The sequence below is a fragment of the Carcharhinus amblyrhynchos genome, chromosome 10 (genome assembly GCF_965287045.1).
Source record: "Carcharhinus amblyrhynchos chromosome 10, sCarAmb.v2.hapA, whole genome shotgun sequence".
NCBI lineage: Eukaryota > Metazoa > Chordata > Chondrichthyes > Carcharhiniformes > Carcharhinidae > Carcharhinus > Carcharhinus amblyrhynchos.
In genome coordinates this window covers 107,238,069-107,258,592 of record NC_137333.1, presented here as the reverse complement: position 1 = coordinate 107,258,592, position 20,524 = coordinate 107,238,069, and the positions used below count along the sequence as shown (strand labels likewise).

The 20,524-nt window shown below is 46.2% G+C and overlaps 1 protein-coding gene across 2 annotated transcripts in view; it reads right to left on the bottom strand.

Annotated features, from left to right (window-relative positions):
- Nucleotides 1–20,524, bottom strand: part of fhip1b (FHF complex subunit HOOK interacting protein 1B) — a 114,014-nt gene that overhangs the window by 80,898 nt on the left and 12,592 nt on the right. The window contains exons 3-4 of one of the 2 annotated variants that reach the window (XM_080197763.1): nucleotides 18,883–18,971; nucleotides 18,448–18,632 (exon numbers count right to left, since the gene is read on the bottom strand). The exons of the other annotated variant lie outside the window; for it this stretch is intronic. The gene's annotated coding sequence lies outside the window, so the exon portion shown is untranslated. The remainder of the gene's footprint in view (nucleotides 1–18,447; nucleotides 18,633–18,882; nucleotides 18,972–20,524) is intronic. 2 annotated transcript variants of the gene reach the window in all.

Here is a 20,524-nt window from a genome sequence, read left to right as displayed (position 1 = left end):
TTTTACTGTATTCACCGACATCCAGCTCTTCATATCCCCCTTCCCTCCACTTCACCTGATTTATCCAACCACCCAGTCTTGGATCAACAGGAATGTTCTCTCTTTAACTCTTGGGAAGACATGAAGCCAGTGTTTCCTCCGCAAACCCTCTTTCCAGTTACTATCTCCATTCCAAGAAAATTAGCAGGAAATTTGGCAGGTCAGCTATGACTCTCACCAACGTTTACAGATGTACCACAGAAAGAGGACACAGATTTAAGGTGCGGGGAGGCAAGTACAGAGGTGATGTTAGGGGTAAGTTTTTCACTCGGAGGGTGGTGAGTGAATGGAATCGGCTGCCGTCAGTGCTGGTGGAGGCGAACTCGCTGGGGTCTTTTAAAAGACTTCCGGATGAGTATATGGGATTTAATGGGATTGGGGGTTATAGATAGATCTATGGATTGGTAGGTATTGATGTGATCGGCGCAACTTGTGGGCCGAAGGGCCTGTTTGTGCTGTCATGTTCTATGTTCTATGTCCTATGTTCTAACGCATTCTTTCTGGTTGTATCACAGCTTGGTATGGCCTTCTGCTCTGCCCAAGACAGCAAGCAACTACAAAGGGTCGTGCATGTATCCTAATCCATCACGCAAACCAGCCTCCCATCCATTGACTCTCTCTACACTTCCTGTTGCCTCGGCAAAGCAGCCAACATAATTAAGGACCCCATGCACTCCAGACATTCTCTCTTCCACCTTTCTCCATTGGGAAAAAGATACAAAAGTCTGAGGTCATGTACCAACCAACTCAAGAACATAAGAAATAGGAGCAGGAGTAGGCCATCTAGCCCCTTGACCCTGCCCCGCCATCCAATAAGATCATGGCTGATCTGAAGTGGATCAGTTCCACTTCCCCACTTTCTCCCCATAACCCTTAATTCTCTTGTCTATCAAAAACCTATCTACCGGTGACTTAAATATATTTAGTGAGGTAGCCTCCACCACTTCAACGGGCAGCAAATTCCAGAGATTCACCACGCTTTGAGTGAAGAAGTTCCTCCTCAACTCCGATCTAAACTGCGCCCCCCCCCTTATCTTAAGGCTGTGCCCTCTCATCCTGCTATCCTTTCTAAGCGGGAAGAATCTCTCTACCTCTACCCTATCCATCCCTTTCATTATCTTATACGTCTCTATAAGATCCCCCCTCATCCTTCTAAACTCCAATGAGTACAGACCCAGCCTATTTAGTCTCTCTTCATAGTCCAACCCCCTCATCTCCAGTATCAGCCTAGTGAACCTCCTCTGCACTCCCTCCAAGGCCAATATATCCTTGCGCAAGTGCGGCGACCAAAACTGCACACAGTACTCCAGCTGCGGCCTCACCAGTACCCTGTACAGTTGCAGCAAGACCTGCCTGCTTTTATATTCTATCCCCCTTGCTATAAAGGCCAACATCCCATTCACCTTCTTGATCACCTGCTGCACCTGCAGACTGTGTTTTTGCGACTCATGCACAAGGACCCCCAGGTCCCTCTGCACCGTAGCATGTTGCAGCTTTTTGCCTTTTAAATAATAATCCCTCCTGCTATTATTCCTGCCAAAGTGGATAACCTCACACTTGCTAACATTATACTCCATCTGCCAGGTCCTCGCCCACTCGCTTAGCCTATCCAGATCCCTCTGCAGACTTTCCACACCCTCCACGCAATTTGCTTTTCCACTCATCTTCGTGTCATCAGCAAATTTCGTCACCCTACACTCAGCCGCCTCCTCCAGATCATCTATATAAATGGTAAATAGTTGAGGCCCCAGCACCGATCCCTGCGGCACTCCACTAGTCACCAACCGCCAATCAGAATAGCACCCATTGATACCAACTCTCTGCCTCCTATTAGACAGCCAATCCTCTATCCATGTTAACACCTTACCCCCAACTCCGTGCACCCTAACCTTCTGTAGCAACCTTTTATGAGGCACCTTATCAAATACCTTTTGGAAATCTGAAAACACCACATCCACCGGTTCCCCTCTGTCTACCGCACTAGTCACATCCTCATAGAAATCCAATAAATTCATCAAACACGACTTCCCCTTAATGAATCCGTGCTGCGTCTGCTCTATCAAACCATTCCTTTCCAGGTGCCTCGCTATTTCTTCTTTGATGACGGAGTCAAGCATTTTTCCAACTACAGACGTTAAACTAACCAGCCTATAATTCCCTGCCTTTTGTCTGCTACCGTTTTTAAACAGCAGTATAACATTAGCCGTTTTCCAATCTTCCGGCACTTCCCCGGAATCCAGCGAATTTTGGTAAATAATCACTAAGGCATCCAGTATCACCTCTGCCATTTCCTTCAGAACCCTGGGATGCATTCCATCTGGTCCTGGGGACTTGTCTACCTTCAGTCCCAATAGTCTATCAAGCACTACCTCTCTAGTGACAGTAATCGCATTCAGGCCCTCAACTCCTACCATCCTTCTATCTTTAAGATCTGGCAAAATATTTGTGTCCTCCTCCATGAAGACTGAGGCAAAAAACTTATTTAAAGCCTCAGCCATTTCCTCATCTCCCACCACTAAATCCCCCCTCTCATCCTCTAAGGGTCCAACATTCACTCTAGCCAGCCTTCTCTTTATATATTTGGAAAAACTTTTACTGTCTTATTTTATATTTAGAGCTAGTTTAGCTTCATAGTCTATCTTTCCTTTCTTTATCACCTTCTTAGTCATTCTTTGTTGATTTTTAAATTTTTCCCAATCTTCTAATCACCCACTACTTTTAGCCACTCTGAACGCATCAGCTTTTAATACTCACCTTTATTTCCTTAGATAACCATGGCTGGTTATCCCTTCTCCTACATTCCTTCTTTACCATCGGAATATATTTCTGCTGAGTACCAAAAAAGACCTCAAAAATCCTCCACTGTTCCTCAGCCGTCCTATCAACCAATCTGCGCCCCCAATCTACATTCGCCAATTCCTCTCTCATCCTATCGTACTCCCCTCTGTTCAAACAGAGGACACAGGTTCAGGACCCTACTTTCTCATCCTCTATCTGCATCAAAAACTCAACCGCACAATGATCGCTCATCCCAAGAGGATCCCTCACAACAAGATCCCTAATTCTACCTGCCTCATTACACAACACCAGATCTAAGACAGCTCGCTCGCTCGTAGGTTCCGTCACATACTGTTCAAGGAAACTATCCCGACAGCATTCCAAGAACTCTTCCTCAAGCCCAACGTGTCCGACCTGGGTCATCCAATCAATATGCAGATTAAAATCCCCCTTAATTATCGCCGTTCCGTTTCTGCACGCATCATTTATTTGCTTGTTTATCGCCCGCCCCACCTCTACTTTATTATTTGGGGGCCTATAGACCACACCCACCAGCGTCTTCCTCCGCTTACTGTTACTTACCTCCACTCATAACGATTCCACGTTTTGTTCTTTGGAGCCTATATCTCCTCTTACTACCGCCCTGATATTATCCTTTATTGATGTGGGTATGCCGGCGTTGGAGTGGCGTAAACACAGTAAAAAGTCTGACAACACCAGGTTTTAGTCCAACCGATTTATTTGATAATAGACTCACAAGCTTTCGAGGTTTCCCTCTTCGTCAGGTGAATGGAGAGTTCTGGCTTCAGACAGAGCATATAAAGCACAGACAGTTTAGAGATTACTGATTAGAATGCAAATCCTTACACCTAACCTGCTGTTCAAGACCTGAAGTGGCTGACAATGTGAGTGGAAGGAGCACTGATCACAGGTTACAGAGATGTGTATTGTCTCCAGACAGTACAGTAAGTGAGGTTTTGTAAACCCAGGCAAGTCACGGGGGTTACAGATAGTGCGACATGAACCCAAGATCCCTGTTGAGACCGTCCTCATGTGTGCGGAACTTGGCTATCAGTCTCTGTTCAGCGACTCTGCGCTGTCGTGTGTCGTGAAGGCCGCCTTGGAGAACGCTTACCCGAAGGTCAGAGGCTGAATGCCCGTGACCACTGAAGTGTTCGCCAACAGGAAGGGAACAGTCTTGCCTGGTGATTGTCGAGCGATGTTCATTCATCCGTTGTCGTAGCGTCTGCATGGTCTCCCCAATGTACCATGCTTCGGGACATCCTTTCTTGCAACGTATCAGGTAGACAATGTTGGCCGAGTTGCAAGAGTATTTACCATGTACCTGGTGGATGGTATTCTCACGTGTGATGATGGTATCCATGTCGATGATCCAGCATGTCTTGCAGAGGTTGCTGTGGCAGGGTTGTGTGGAATTGTGGTCACTGTTCTCCTGAAGACTGGGTAGTTTGCTGTGAACAATGGTCTGTTTGAGGTTGTGTGGTTGTCTGAAGGCAAGAAGTGGGGGTGTGGGGATGGCCCTGGCGAGATGTTCGTCTTCATCAATGATATGTTGAAGACTCCGGAGAAGATGTCGTAGCTTCTCCGCTCCGGGGAAGTACTGGACGACGAAGGGTACTCTGTCCACTGTGTCCCGTGTTTGCCTTCTGAGGAGATCGGTGTGGTTTTTCGCTGTGGCGCATCAGAACTGTCGATCTATGAGTCGAGCACCATATCCTGTTCTTATGAGGGCATCTTTCAGGGTCTGGAGGTGTCTGTCACGATCCTCCTCATCTGAGCAAATCCTGTGTATACGGAGGGCTTGTCCATAGAGAATGGCTTCTTTAACATGTTTAGGGTGGAAACTGGACTTTAACTTTACTCAGGGACTTTAACTTTACTCATGTTGATTGGAATTGCTATAGCTCTAGCTCGTTAGACGGGTCAGTTTTTGTTCAAAGTGTGCAGGAAGGTTTTTTGACTCAGTATGTAGATAGGCCGACTAGAGGTGAGGCTATATTGGATTTGGTGCTGGGTAATGAGCCAGACCAGGTGCTAGACTTGGAAGTTGGTGTGCATTTTGGTGATAGTGACCACAATTCGGTTACGTTCACCTTAGTGATGGAAAGGGATAGGCATGAACCTCGGGTCAGTAGTTTCAGCTGGGGGAAGGGTAATTATGAGGCTATTAGGAGAGAATTAGGAAGCATTGGTTGGACTAGGAGATTACAGGGACTGGGAACGTCCGAGATGTGGAGATTTTTCAAGGAGCAGCTACTGCGGGTCTGTGATAGGTATATCCCTGTCAGGCAAGGAGGATTTGGTAGGCCCAGGGAACCGTGGTGCACTAAAAAAGTTGATTTGTTGGTTAGGAAGAAAAAGGAGGCTTATGTTCGGATGAGGCTTGAGGGCTCAGGTAGTGCATTAGAAAGTTTTAGATTGGCTAGGAGGGAGTTGAAGAGGGAGTTAAGAAGGGCTAAAAGAGGACATGAGATGACTTTGGCTGATAGGATTAAGGAGAACCCTAAGGCGTTTTACAGGTATGTCAAGAACAGAAGGTTGGTTAGGGCAAGATTAGGGCCAGTTACAGACAGTAGAGGGAAGTTGTGTGTGGAACCGGAGGAGATTGGAGAGGCGTTGAACCAATATTTCTCTTCGGTGTTCACGCAAGGGGACATGAATGTAGCTGAGGAGGACACTGGGGTGCAGGGGTGAAAAATAGATAGTATTGCAGTTGATACGGGGGATGTGCTGGATATTCTAGAGGGTTTGAAAATAGATAAGTCCCCTGGTCCGGATGGGATTTACCCTAGGATTCTCTGGCAGGCAAGAGAGGTGATTGCGGAGCCTCTGGCTCTGATCTTCAGGTCGTCGTTGGTCTCTGGTATAGTACCGGAAGATTGGAGGGCAGCAAATGTTGTCCCATTGTTTAAGAAGGGCAGCAGAGACTTCCCTGGGAATTATAGACCGGTGAGTCTTACTTCTGTGGTGGGTAAGGTTTTGGAAAGGATTATTAGAGACAGGATTTATAGTTATTTGGAGAGTAATGAATTGATTAGAAACAGTCAGCATGGTTTTGTAGCGGGTAGGTCGTGCCTTACTAACCTTATCGAGTTCTTTGAGAAAGTGACCAAAGAGGTGGATAGGGGTAAGGCAGTTGACGTGGTGTATATGGATTTTAGTAAGGCGTTTGATAAGGTTCACCATGGTAGGCTTCTGCAGAAAATGCAGATGTATGGGATTGGGGGTGATCTAGGTAATTGGATCAGGACTTGGCTAGCAGATAGGAGACAGAGGGTGGTGGTTGATGGTAAATATTCGTCATGGAGTTCGGTTACGAGTGGTGTGCCTCAGGGATCTGTTTTGGGGCCACTGCTGTTTGTAATTTTTATTAATGATCTGGATGAGGGTATAGTTGGGTGGATTAGTAAGTTTGCTGATGACACCAAAGTCGGAGGTGTGGTAGATTGTGAGGAAGGGTGTCATAGTTTGCAGGGTGACTTAGAAAGGTTGCAGAGCTGGGCCGCGAGGTGGCGGATGGAGTTTAATGTGGAGAAGTGTGAGGTAATTCATTTCGGTAGGAATAACAGATGTGTTGAGTATAGGGCTAACGGGAGGACTTTGAATAGTGTGGAGGAGCAGAGGGATCTAGGTGTATGTGTACATAGATCCCTGAAAGTTGGGAATCAAGTAGATAAGGTTGTTAAGAAGGCATACGGTGTCTTGGCGTTTATTGGTAGGGGGATTGAATTTAGGAGTCGCAGCGTCATGATGCAACTGTACACAACTCTGGTGCGGCCGCACTTGGAGTATTGTGTGCAGTTCTGGTCCCCACATTACAGGAAGGATGTAGAGGCTTTGGAGAGGGTGCAGAGGAGGTTTACCAGGATGTTGCCTGGTATGGAGGGGAGATCGTATGAGGAGAGACTGAGAGATTTGGGGTTGTTTTCGCTGGAAAGAAGGCGGCTAAGAGGGGACCTTATTGAAACATATAAGATGATTAGAGGTCTAGACAGGGTAGATAGTGATAGCCTTTTTCCTAGGATGGAGAAAGCTAGCACGAGGGGGCACGGCTTTAAATTAAGGGGGGGTAGTTATAGGACTGATGTCAGGGGTAGGTTCTTTACCCAGAGGGTGGTGAGGGACTGGAATGCCCTGCCAGCTGCAGTTGTAAATGCGCCTAGTTTGGGGACGTTTAAGAGATCTGTGGATAGGTTTATGGACGAAATGGGATTGGTTTAGATTAGTGGGTTAGTGTTGTTTTTTTAAAAGCTGGTCGGCGCAACATCATGGGCCGAAGGGCCTGTTCTGCGCTGTTATGTTCTATGTTCTATGTTCTATGGAGAAGTGGAGCATTGTGAGATTGTCTGTGGGTTGCGGTACAGTGAGGTGCTGAGGTGACCGTCCTTAATGGAGATGCGTGTGTCCAAGAACGCAACTGATTCTGGGGAATAGTCCATGGTGAGTCTGATGGTGGGGTGGAATTTGTTGATATCATCATATAGTTGTTTCAGTGAAATTTGCACCTCAATATGCCAACATCTGCATGCACAGGTTCGAACAAGACTTCTTCACTGCACAGAATCTTCAACCAATGCTATACACTAGATACATCGATGACATTTTCTTCCTTTGGCCTCATGGTGAACAATCACTGATATCATCATATAGTTGTTTCAGTGATTGTTCACCATGAGGCCAAAGGAAGAAAATGTCATCGATGTATCTAGTGTATAGCATTGGTTGAAGATTCTGTGCAGTGAAGAAGTCTTGTTCGAACCTGTGCATGCAGATGTTGGCATATTGAGGTGCAAATTTCACTGAAACAACTATATGATGATATCAACAAATTCCACCCCACCATCAGACTCACCATGGACTATTCCCCAGAATCAGTTGCGTTCTTGGACACACGCATCTCCATTAAGGACGGTCACCTCAGCACCTCACTGTACCGCAAGCCCACAGACAATCTCACAATGCTCCACTTCTCCAGTTTCCACCCTAAACATGTTAAAGAAGCCATTCTCTATGGACAAGCCCTCCGTATACACAGGATTTGCTCAGATGAGGAGGACCGTGACAGACACCTCCAGACCCTGAAAGATGCCCTCATAAGAACAGGATATGGTGCTCGACTCATAGATCGACAGTTCCGATGCGCCACAGCAAAAAACTACACCGATCTCCTCAGAAGGCAAACACGGGACACAGTGGACAGAGTACCCTTCGTCGTCCAGTACTTCCCCGGAGCGGAGAAGCTACGACATCTTCTCCGGAGTCTTCAACATATCATTGATGAAGACGAACATCTCGCCAGGGCCATCCCCACACCCCCACTTCTTGCCTTCAGACAACCACACAACCTCAAACAGACCATTGTTCACAGCAAACTACCCAGTCTTCAGGAGAACAGTGACCACAATTCCACACAACCCTGCCACAGCAACCTCTGCAAGACATGCTGGATCATCGACATGGATACCATCATCACACGTGAGAATACCATCCACCAGGTACATGGTAAATACTCTTGCAACTCGGCCAACATTGTCTACCTGATACGTTGCAAGAAAGGATGTCCCGAAGCATGGTACATTGGGGAGACCATGCAGACGCTACGACAACGGATGAATGAACATCGCTCGACAATCACCAGGCAAGACTGTTCCCTTCCTGTTGGCGAACACTTCAGTGGTCACGGGCATTCAGCCTCTGACCTTCGGGTAAGCGTTCTCCAAGGCGGCCTTCACGACACACGACAGCGCAGAGTCGCTGAACAGAGACTGATAGCCAAGTTCCGCACACATGAGGACGGTCTCAACAGGGATCTTGGGTTCATGTCGCACTATCTGTAACCCCCGTGACTTGCCTGGGTTTACAAAACCTCACTTACTGTACTGTCTGGAGACAATACACATCTCTGTAACCTGTGATCAGTGCTCCTTCCACTCACATTGTCAGCCACTTCAGGTCTTGAACAGCAGGTTAGGTGTAAGGATTTGCATTCTAATCAGTAATCTCTAAACTGTCTGTGCTTTATATGCTCTGTCTGAGGCCAGAACTCTCCATTCACCTGACGAAGAGGGAAACCTCGAAAGCTTGTGAGTCTATTATCAAATAAATCGGTTGGACTAAAACCTGGTGTTGTCAGACTTTTTATTATCCTTTATTAACAGAGCTACCCCACCCCCTTTTTCCTCCCGTCTATCCTTCCTAAACACTTGATACCCCTGGACATTCAGCTCCCATTCCCTGTCACCCTGCAACCACGTTTCCGTAATGGCCACCAGATCATATCCATTTGTGCTGATCTGCGCCGCCAGCTCATTCACTTTGTTCCGAATGCTTCCTGCATTCAGGTAAAGTGTCTTTATACCAGGCTTTATCTTCAAGAACGGCTTCTTCCCTCCTGGTGTCAAACTTTTGAATGGACTTACCTCGTATTGAGTTGATCTTTCTCTACACCCTAGCTTTGACTGTAAGACTACATTCTGTACTCCTTTTCTTCTCTATGAATGGTATGCTTTGTCTGTATAGCACACAAGAAACAGTACTTTTCACTGAATGTTAATACATATGACAATAATAAATCAAATCAAGTCCTCTCCCAGCAACTGCCTACAGCTAAACCAAGCTCTTCACAAGCTTGCTGTTTGATTTCACCCAAGGTGAGTTTCTGACCCTGCGTCTGTTCCCTCACCGAGATGACCGATATTTACCTCTGTGACACTGCCTGTCTCCACCTCTATCTCAGTTCACGTCTTTTAGATTTAACTACATCAAGGCTCTTCTCCCCAAACTCTCAACTTTGACCCCCCCCCACCTCCCCACACACACTGCAGTTCATCCACAACATTGCTGTCCTTATCCCAATTCACATCAAACCTCTCTCATGTATTGCGCACTGCACTACATTAACTCTCAGCCTGGCTATGCTCTGAGTTCAAAATTCTCACCCTGGTTTTCAGATCTTTTTGTAGCCATTCCCCACTCCCAATCTCGGGAATGTCTTCTGGCCCCACAACTCATCCCAATTCAGTGCGTTGCACATCCTCATCCTGCCCGCTGCCTGGGCCCTAAGCTCAGATTCCCCTTCCTAAACCCTTTTCCTCTTTCAAAGTCACTCATAGAGTCAGAGATGTTTACAGCGTGGAAACAGGTCCTTCGGGCCAACTTGTTCATGCTGCTCTTTTTTTAAACTACTAAGCTCGTCCCAATTACCCATTCCTTAAAACCTCCTCTCTGACCAAGGTTTGGTCACCTGCTACCTCCACACAGTGCTGTTTTGTCTGGCATACTGTCAAACACACTGTGTGCAGGGTGCTATAAAAATGCAGGTTGTTGTCATCGATCCAAATGTTCAGCAGGATAAAGAGTTCCGCCATCTAAGAAAGGTTCCTTGATCAGGGTAAATATTCAGGTTTGCTCACTGCTTACAGTACAAAGACAGCTCAGCCTTCAAGCTGGATGCCCAGGTGCTGCTGAAGGCAATTCATCATCAAAACAATCACAGCACAAGAGGCAGCTCAACACACACGCGCTGGAAACTCTCAACCTGTTCCGTGGCTGTGATTCTCCAGTCCCGCTGCAGTGAATGGAGTTTCACCGAGTATGAGATCGGAGAATCCCACCCAAGAAACAAAACACGTCGCTCGAGATGAATCTGAATTTGCAACCAACCAACTTGACGTTGTGGGACTGTGTGAAGTAACCCTTTGTTTCAGGAACTGCAGTATGTGGACTCAGTGCTCCAACAGGAGAGGAACTCATAGAAACCTTACAGTGAGGAGGAGGCCATTCAGCCCAACAAGCCTACACCAACAACAATTCCACCCAGGCCCTATCTCTATAACTCCACGTACATACTCTGATAATGCCCCTAATCTACACACCTTGGGACACTAAGGGGGCAATTGAGCAAGGCCAATCCACCTAACCCACACATCTTTGGAGGAAACCGGAGCACCCAGAGGAAACCCACGCAGACAAGAGGAGAACGTGCAGACTCCACACAGACAATGACCTGAGCCAGGAATTGAACCTGGGTCCCTGGTACTGAGAGGCAGCAGTGCTAACCACTGTGCCACCTGGAGTGTATGGACCCAGCACTCCAGCTGTGTGCAGATACTGTACCCCAGCTGTGGAGAGCAAGTGGAAAATTGAACCTGAATTCTGGAAGAAGAAATGAAGCCAGGAGAAGTCACTGAGAGTTCATTTGGAACAGCATTGATAGGGGGCACAGGGTTCAAGCTTTAATGCAGTCATCCAATTCGCCTCATAATTTTCTCTGTCTAATCAGCAGTCTGTACATGCAGCCTGATCCATTACATATACCAACTGAAACACACTTAACAGCAAGCGCTTCCCATCCTCCCCCACAGTCAGTACCATAGATGTGAATTAATGAATTACGAGCGTACGCTCCCAGCTCAGCACTCTGTAAAGCCACTCAGAGTGCTCCAGTAAGTGCAGCAAGCCACTGACAACCTCCAATTAAACACACGGGTATCTACCGCCAACTGGCAGTTCCTCTGGTAAGATACAGTCACAATTTCACAGGGCATTCAAGCCATCAGTCTCAGGAGAGAGCTTTGTCACACTGTTGTACATTCCATTTGCCAGTTTCTCTCATTGTCCGAGATGATTTAGAGTGTAGATTCAGCTCCCAGCTGGTGAAATTGTCTTCAGTCTGTGCACCTCATAAGTGCACAAGATATAGGAGCAGTATTAGGCCATTCAGCCCATTGAGTCTGCTCTGCTATTCAATCATGGCTGATACTTTTCTTATACCTATTCTCCTGCCATTTCCCCATAACCCTGATCTCCTTATTAATCAAGAACCTATCTATCCCTGTCTTAAAAACACTCAATGACCTGGCCTCCACAGCCTTCTGCGGCAAAGAGTTCCACAGATTCACCACTCTCTGGCTGAAAAAGTTCCTCCTAAGAACATAAGAAATAGGAGCAGGAGTAGGCCATCTAGCCCCTCGAGCCTGCCCCGCCATTCAATAAGATCATGGCTGATCTGAAGTGGATCAGTTCCACTTTCCCGCTTTCTCCCCATAACCCTTAATTCCCTTGCCTACCAAAAACCTATCTACCCGTGACTTAAATATATTCAACGAGGTAGTCTCCACCACTTCAATGGGCAGAGAATTCCAGAGATTCACCACCCTTTGAGTGAAGAAATTACCCCTCAACTCCGATCTAAACCGCCCCCCCCCCCCCCTTATTTTGAGGCTGTGCCCTCTAGTCCTGCTATCCTTTCTAAGCAGGAAGAATCTCTCTACCTCTACCCTATCTAGCCCCTTCATTATCTTATACATCTCTATAAGATCCCCCCTCAGCCTTCTAAACTCCAACGAGTACAGACCCTGTCTATTCAATCTCTCTTCATAAGCTAACCCCCTCATCTCCGGTATCAGCCTAGTGAACCTCCTCTGCACTGCCTCCAAGGCCAATAGATCCTTTCGCAAATACGGCGACCAAAACTGCGCACAGTACTCCAGCTGCGGCCTCACCAGTACCCTGTACAGTTGCAGCAAGACCTCCCTACTTTTATATTCTATCCCCCTCGCGATAAAGGCCAACATCCCATTCGCCTTCTTGATCACCTGCTGCACCTGCAGACTGAGTTTTTGCGATTTGCGCGCAAGGACCCCCAGGTCCCTCTGCACCGTAGCATGCTGCCGCTTTTCACCCTTTAAATAATAATCCTTCCAACTATTATTCCTGCCAAAGTGGATAACCTCACACTAGCTCATGTTATACTCCATCTGCCAGGTCCTTGCCCACTCACTCAGCCTATCCAGATCCCTCTGCAGACTTTCCACACCCTCCACGCAATTTGCTTTTCCACTCATCTTCGTGTAATCAGCAAATTTTGTTACCCTACACTCAGCCGCCTCCTCCAGATCATCTATGTAAATGGTGAACAGTTGAGGCCCCAGCACTGATCTCTGCGGCACGCCACTAGTCACCAACTGCCAACCAGAAAAGCATCCATTGATACCAACTCTCTGCTTCCTGTTAGATAACCAATCCTCAATCCACGCTAACACCATACCCCCAACTCCATGCACCCTAACCTTCTGCAGCAACCTTTTGTGAGGCACCTTATCGAACGCCTTCTGGAAATGTCAAAACACCACATCCACCGGTTCCCCTCTGTCTACCGCACTAGTCATATTCTCATTCTTACTACTATTTAAAGGGCGAAAAGCTGCAGCATGCTACGGTGCAGAGGGACCTGGGGGTCCTTGTGCATGAGTCACAAAAACCCAGCCTGCAGGTGCAGCAGGTGATGAGGAAGGCAAATGGGGTGCTGGCCTTTATAGCGAGGGGGATTGAATATAAAAGCAGGGAGGTCTTGCTGCAACTGTACAGGGCACTGGTGAGGCCGCAGCTGGAGTACTGTGTGCAGTTTTGGTCGCCGCACTTGCGCAAGGATATTTTGGCCTTGGAGGGAGTGCAGAGGAGGTTTACTCGGCTGATACCGGAGATGAGGGGGTTGAGCTATGAGGAGAGGCTGAATAAACTAGGCTTGTACTCGTTGGAATTTAGAAGGATGAGGGGGGATCTTATAGAGACGTATAAGATAATGAAGGGGATGGATAGGGTAGAGGTGGAGAGGAAAGGACAGCAGGACTAGAGGGCACAGCCTCAAGATAAGGGGGGGCAGTTTAGAATGGAGTTGAGGAGGAACTTCTTCACTCAAAGGGTGGTGAATCTCTGGAATTCTCTGCCCGTTGAAGTGGTGGAGGCTGCCTCGCTAAATATACTTAAGACACGGGTGGATAGGCTTTTGATAGACAAGGAAATTAAGGGTTATGGGGAGAAAGCGGGAAAGTGGAACTGATCCATGACAGATCAGCCATGATCTTATTGAATGGCGGGGCAGGCTCGAAGGGCTAGATGGCCTACTCCTGCTCCTATTTCTTATGTTCTTAGGTTTTTATAGAAATCCAATAAATTTGTTAAACACGACTTCCCCTCATGAATCCATGCTCCGTCTGCCTGATCAAACCGTTCTTTTCTAGATGTCTTGCTATTTCTTCTTTTTCTCATCTCTGTATTAAAGGATCATCCCTTTAGCCTGAGATTGTGCCCTCTGGTTCCAGTTTTTACTACTAGTGAAAACATCCTCTTCATGTCCACTCTATCCAGGCCTCGCAGAATCCTGTAAGTTTCAATAAGATCCCCCTCATCCCAAGGAGTTATTGATGTTGAAGAGGAGAAGGTGAAACTCCACAAAGGGTTAAATCATGAGGAGAAGTTTCATTGAATTTAGAACACTGAATTTGACAATTTATGCCTCCTGGAACATGACTCTACATTCTCATCAATCTCTGAGTAAAGTTTCTCCTGTTTTCAGTGATGGGATTTATTCATGGCTATTTTGTATTGGTGGTCTCTAGCTCTGGTCTCCCCCACAAATGGCAACATCTTTTTTATGTCTATCCTATCAGAACTCTCCAGGGGAATTCAGTTACACAGCACATGTCTCTGTCAGTTCCTGCTTGCTCAGCACAGAGTCCGCAGTGAACTGCTCTCTCGTGGCTGAGTGACTGTCAACTTGCAGAGGTTCTGGAATTCATTCTGTGTTCCTTATCCAAACATTGTCCTTATTGGCACCTCACCTACAACAACACATTTGGTTGAAAAGGGAATGGAGAATTATGTTGAAGGCCGTGCCCCACATATCAGGCAGGATGTGAAGACCGTGGAAAGGGTGCAGAGGAAATCTGTTAGAACTGTACCAGAAATGGAGAAATGTCATTAATGTGGAGAGACTGGGACTGTTCTCCTTGGAACAGAGAAGGTTAAGAGGAGATTTAATTGAGGCATTCAAAATCATGAAGGAAAAGGTATTTCCAGTAGCTCAGAGACAGTGCTGTCTTAGTCTATGATAATATGGATAAATATCCAAGTGGGAATTGAGTCATAGGGGTTTACAGCATGGAAACAGGCCCTTCGGCCCAACTTGTCCATGCCGCCCCATTTTTTAAACCCCTAAGCTAGTTCCAATTGCCCACATTTGGCTCACATCCCTCAATACCCACCTTACCCATGTAACTGTCTCAATGCTTTTTAAAAGACAAAATTGTACCCACCTCTATTACCACCTCTGGTAGCTTGTCCCAGACACTCACCACCCTCTGGGTGAAAAGAAGTGCCCTTTGGACTCTTTTGTATCTCTCCCATCTCACCTTAAACCTATACCCTCTAGGTTTAGATTCCCCTATCTTTGAGAAAGATGTTGACTATCTAGCTGACCTATATCCCTCATTATTTTAAAGACCTCTATAAGATGGACTTCAGCAAGGCATTCGATAAGGTCCCCCATGCAAGACTTCTTGAGAAAGTGAGAGGGCATGGGATCCAGGGGGCTTTGGCCTTGTGGATCCAGAACTGGCTTGCTGGTTGTGGATGGGTCTTTTTCTGCATGGAGGTCGGTCACCAGTGGAGTGCCCCAGGGATCTGTTCTGGGACTCTTGCTGTTTGTCATTTTCATAAATGACCTGGATGAGGAAGTGGAGGGATGGGTTGGTAAGTTTGCCAACGACACGAAGGTTAGTAGTGTTGTGGATAGTCTGGAGGGATGTCAGAAGTTGCAGCGTGACATAGATAGGATGCAAGACTGGGCGGAGAAGTGGCAGATGGACTTCAACACGGATAAATGTGTAGTGGCCCATTTTGGCAGGTCCAGTGGGATGAAGGAGTACAATATCAAGGGTAGGGCCCTGAGCAGTGTAGAGGATCAGAAGGACCTTGGGGTCCGAGTCCATAGGACTCTTAGATCGGTCTCGCAGGTGGAGGATGTGGTCAAGAAGGCATATGGTGTACTAGCCTTCATTGATCGAGGGATTGAGTTTAGGAGTCGGGAGGTAATGCTGCAACTTTATAAGACCCTTGTCAGACCCCGCTTGGAGTACTGTGCGCAGTTCTGGTTGCCTCACTACAGGAAGGATGTGGAAGCTATTGAGAGGGTGCAGAGGAGATTTACAAGGATGTTGCCTGGATTGGGAGGCATGCCTTATGAAGATAGGTTGAGGGAGCTAGGTCTCTTCTCCCTGGAGAGACGAAGGATGAGAGGCAACCTGATAGAGGTTTATAAGATGTTGAGAGGTATAGATCGGGTGGCTTCTCAGGGGCTATTTCCCAGGGCTGAAATGGTCGCTACGAGAGGACACAGGTTTAAGGTGCTGGGGAGCAGGTACAGAGGAGATGTCGGGGTAAGTTTTTCACTCAGAGGGTGGTGAGTGAGTGGAATCGGCTGCTGTCAGTGGTGGTGGAGGCGAACTCATTGGGGTCCTTTAAGAGACTTCTGGACGAGTACATGGGATTTAATGGGATTGAGGGTTATAGATAGGCCTGGTAGGTGTGGATATGATCAGCGCAACTTGTGGGCCGAAGGGCCTGTATGTGCTGTAGTGCTCTATGTTCTACCTTCTAAGATCATTCCGAAGCCTTCTATACTCCAAAGAAAAAATTCCCAGTCTATCCAGCCTCTTCAAACCATCAAGTCTCAGTTGCATCCTAGTAAATCTTTTCTGCACTCTTTCTAGTTTAATAATATCTTTTTGCTCGTAGGATAACCAGAACTGTACACAATATTCCAAGTGTGGCCTTACCAATGTCTTGTACAACTTCAGCAATACGTCCCAACTCCTGTATTCAATGTTCTGACCAATGAAACCAAGCATGCCGAATGCCTCCTTCACCACTCTGTCCACCTGTGACTGTACTTCCAAGGACCTGTGAACATGTACCTCTAAACCTCTTTGTTCTGTAGCTCTCCCCAAAGCCCTACCATTAATTGAGTAAGTCCTGCCCTGGTTCAATCTACCAAAATGCATCATCTCACATTTATCTAAATTAAACTCCACCTGCCATTTGTCAACTCTTTGGCCCAATTGATCAAGATTTCATGGCAATCAGAGATAACCTTCACTGCCCAATCTTGGTGTCATAGTCAACAGTGAATGTATCTGGGGTGAAAGAGACAGGCAGATACTGGGATAAATAATCACGTCAGCAGGCATGAAACTCCAAGTTATTGCTGTGCAGTTTTATAGAGAAACAGAGAGAATGATTGTAAACAATCTCCAAGTACCAGTAACAATTCTATTATCCCACATAGTAACAGTGGAATTTGACTTAATTAAGTTATCATAAACCAGCACCTCTGCTCCCTGCACAGTCAGAGATGTGGAATGTTGTGAATGAGGAAAACTATTCTGGGAAATAATGGATGAATTTTAATTCCGTGTTGTTTGATGTTGAAGGTAAAATTCTCCAACATTCTCTGCCCAAAGATACTGACCCAGCAGCACGGCTGTCAGGCAAGCAGTGGCTAACAGCTGGGACAAAAGGGTGCTGAAACTGGCATTTGGGGTATCCATTCCTCATCAAGGGACCAAACCACAGCTCATTTGTGACAGGTAACTCATTTATAGAGTCATAGAGGTTTACAGCGTGGAAACAGCCCCTTCGGCCCAACTTGCCCATGCTGCTCTTTCTTTAAAACCCCTAAGCTAATCCCAATTGCCTGTATTTGGCCCATATCCCTCTATACCCATCTTACACATGTAACTATCTAAATGCTTTTTAAAAGACAACATTGTACCCGCCTCTACTACTGCCTCTGGTAGCTTATTCCAGATACTCACCACCCTTTGTGTGAAAAAATTGTCCCTCTGGACCCTTTTGTATCTCTCCCCTCTCACCTTAAACCTACGCCCTCTAGTTTTAGACTCCTTTACCTTTGGGAAAAGATATTGACTATCTAGCTGATCTATGTCCCTCATTATTTTATAGACCTCTATAAGATCACCCCTCAGCCTCCTACACTCCAGAGGAAAAAGTCCCAGTCTATCCAGCCTCTCCTTATAACTCAAACCATCAAATTCCAGGAGCATCCTAGTAAATCTTTTCTGCACTCTTTCTTGTTTAATAATATCCTTTCTATGATATACTTCCTGCAGAACCTGGTCACATCTCTCCGAAAAATCAGAAATGAGTTGATTTCAACATAATGCAATATGTCGAGTTAGAAAGGTAAATGCAGCAGCCATTTTGTGCACAGCAAGATGCCACAAAGACAATGAGAAAGTGTGTGTGGAAGAGTTGAATACATTCTAAGGTGCCAAGTGAACTCCCTTCTCAAAATATTCAACATCCACCTGAACCAAAGTGACGAAGAGGAGTTGCTGGAAGTTTCCTCTCAATGCAGCCTTGCATTTTTTAAACCAACACGTAGCAAGCTTCAAACCTCTGCCACAACCATGGGAGATAGCACTGAATGGAATAAGCAAAACACATTTCTAAACACCAGACGTGACAATTCAGCCAACTTGTCTTCAGAGAACTCTCAATCTTCCTCCTCTTCATTCCTCCATTTTTCCCACCAGATCTCCAGCTCCCCCACTTTTAGCAAAGCTAGCAGCCAGTGTCACCACTCCCAAAATCCATCAGCCAACCAGAAACAAAAATAACTGAAATATGTGGAAAACGCACACTCAACCTGGCCACACTCAGCCCAATTACTCTGTACTGCCATTCACCCTCATGTGAGCAAACATCCTGATCACACTCTTGAACATTGACACAGTTTCTGTCACTAACCTGGAAGTGTCACACTGCTGTCTCAGTGAAAAGGCTTTTCCTCTTCTCCATTCTAAACTTCTTACATTTCATCTTGTATCCACAACCATCCGTTCCTGACCACTGGAAACAATCTGCTTTTATCTTGTCCCGTCCTCTCTACTTTTAGAAAGTTAGTTCAAATCCAAGTGGCACTTTGGTTGATTCTATAAGATACCAAGTGGAACAGAAATGGTTAACCCTTGGTTATAATTTCCTGTTAAACCAGAACTGCCGAACGAGGACACAGGGACAAATTGGGAAAGAGTCAATTCAGGATTATAGTTCAATAGTCTGTCTGAAATACAATCACTGAAGAAACGTAGGAAACACAATGGCTGATTTGCATGAAGCAAGGTCCCATAATGTGTTCACAACCAAACAATCTGTTTTCAGTGATGGGAGATATATACTAACCAGAAAACTCAGGCCAACTCCTTCACTGATCCTGGAAATAGCAGCAGTGGGATGCAGAGAAAGAGGATGCAGCTGCTACACTCAATGGGCTAAAAATTGATTAAAAGAGAAGGCATTAATTAGAAAGGCACTCTGTACTTAAAGTTGCTAAGTCACAGGGACTGGATACTAAGGGATGTGACAGTGGAATTGGCAGAGGTCCTAGCCATAATAAGAACATAAGAACTAAGAACAGGAGTACATAAGAACATAAGAAACAGGAGCAGGAGTAGGCCAACTAGTCCTTCGAGCCTGCCCCGCCATTCAATAAGATCATGGCTGATCTGTCGTGGCTCAGTTCCACATTCCCGCCCTCTCCCCATAACCTTTAATCCCCTCTCTTATCAAAAACCCATCAACCCGCGTCTTAAAAATATTTAGCGAGGCAGCCTTCACCACTTCAACGGGCAGAGAATTCCAGAGATTCACCACCCTTTGAGTGAAGAAGTTCCTCCTCAACTCCGTTCTAAACCGCCCCCCCTTTATCTTGAGGCTGTGTCCCCTAGTCCTACTATCCTTTCTGAGCGGGAAGAGTCTCTCCACCTCTATCCTATCCATCCCATTCATCATCTTATACGTCTCAATGAGATCTCCCCTCATTCTTCTAAACTCTAATGAGTACAAGCCTAATTTATTCAGCCTTTCCTCATAGCTCAGTAGGCCATCTGCACCCTCGAGCCTGCTCCGCCATTCAATAAAATCATGGCTGATCTTTTTGTGGACTCAGCTCCACTTACCCACCCGCTCATCATAACCCTTAATTTCTTTACTGTTCAAAAATTTATCTATCCTTGCCTTAAAAAGCATTCACTGAGGTAGCCTCAACTGCTTCACTGGGCAGGGAATCCCACAGATTCACAACCCTTTGTGTGAGGAAGTTCCTCCTCAACTCAGTCCTAAATTTTGAGGCTATGCCCCGGGGCAGGCTCGAAGGGCTGGATGGCCTACTCCTGCTCCTATTTCTTATGTTCTTTATGTTCTAGTTTCACCCGCCACTGGAAACAACATCCCTGCTTCTATCTTGTCTATTTCCTTCATAATCTTATATATTTCTATAATATCTCCCCTCATTCTTCTGAATTCCAATGAGTATAGCCCCAGTCTACTCAGTCTCTCCTCATAAGCCAACCCTCTCAACTCCAGAATCAACCTAGTGAATCTCCCCTGCACCCCCTCCAGTGCCAGTATATCCTTTCTCAAGTAAGGAGACCAAAACTGGACACAGTACTCCAGGTGTGGCCTCACCAGCACCTTATACAGCTGCAACATAACCTTGCTGTTTTTAAACTCCATCCCTCTAGCAATGAGGGACAAAATTCCATTTGCCTTCTTAATTACCTGCTGTACCTGCAAACCAACTCTTTGAGAGAATGTTCCAACCCTCCTCAGCCTCAGGGCTGGAGAACTGAAAATCTTACACTCTGGTTTCATAATGGGTGTAAAAATACAATCAGCTTAGGGGAGGCAGTGGTGTAGTGGTATTATCACCGGACTAGTACTCTAAAGATTCTGGGTAATACTCTGGTAGCCTGGGTTCAAATCCCATCATGGCAGATGGTGAAATTTTAATTCAATAAAAATCTGGAATTAAAAGTCTAATGAT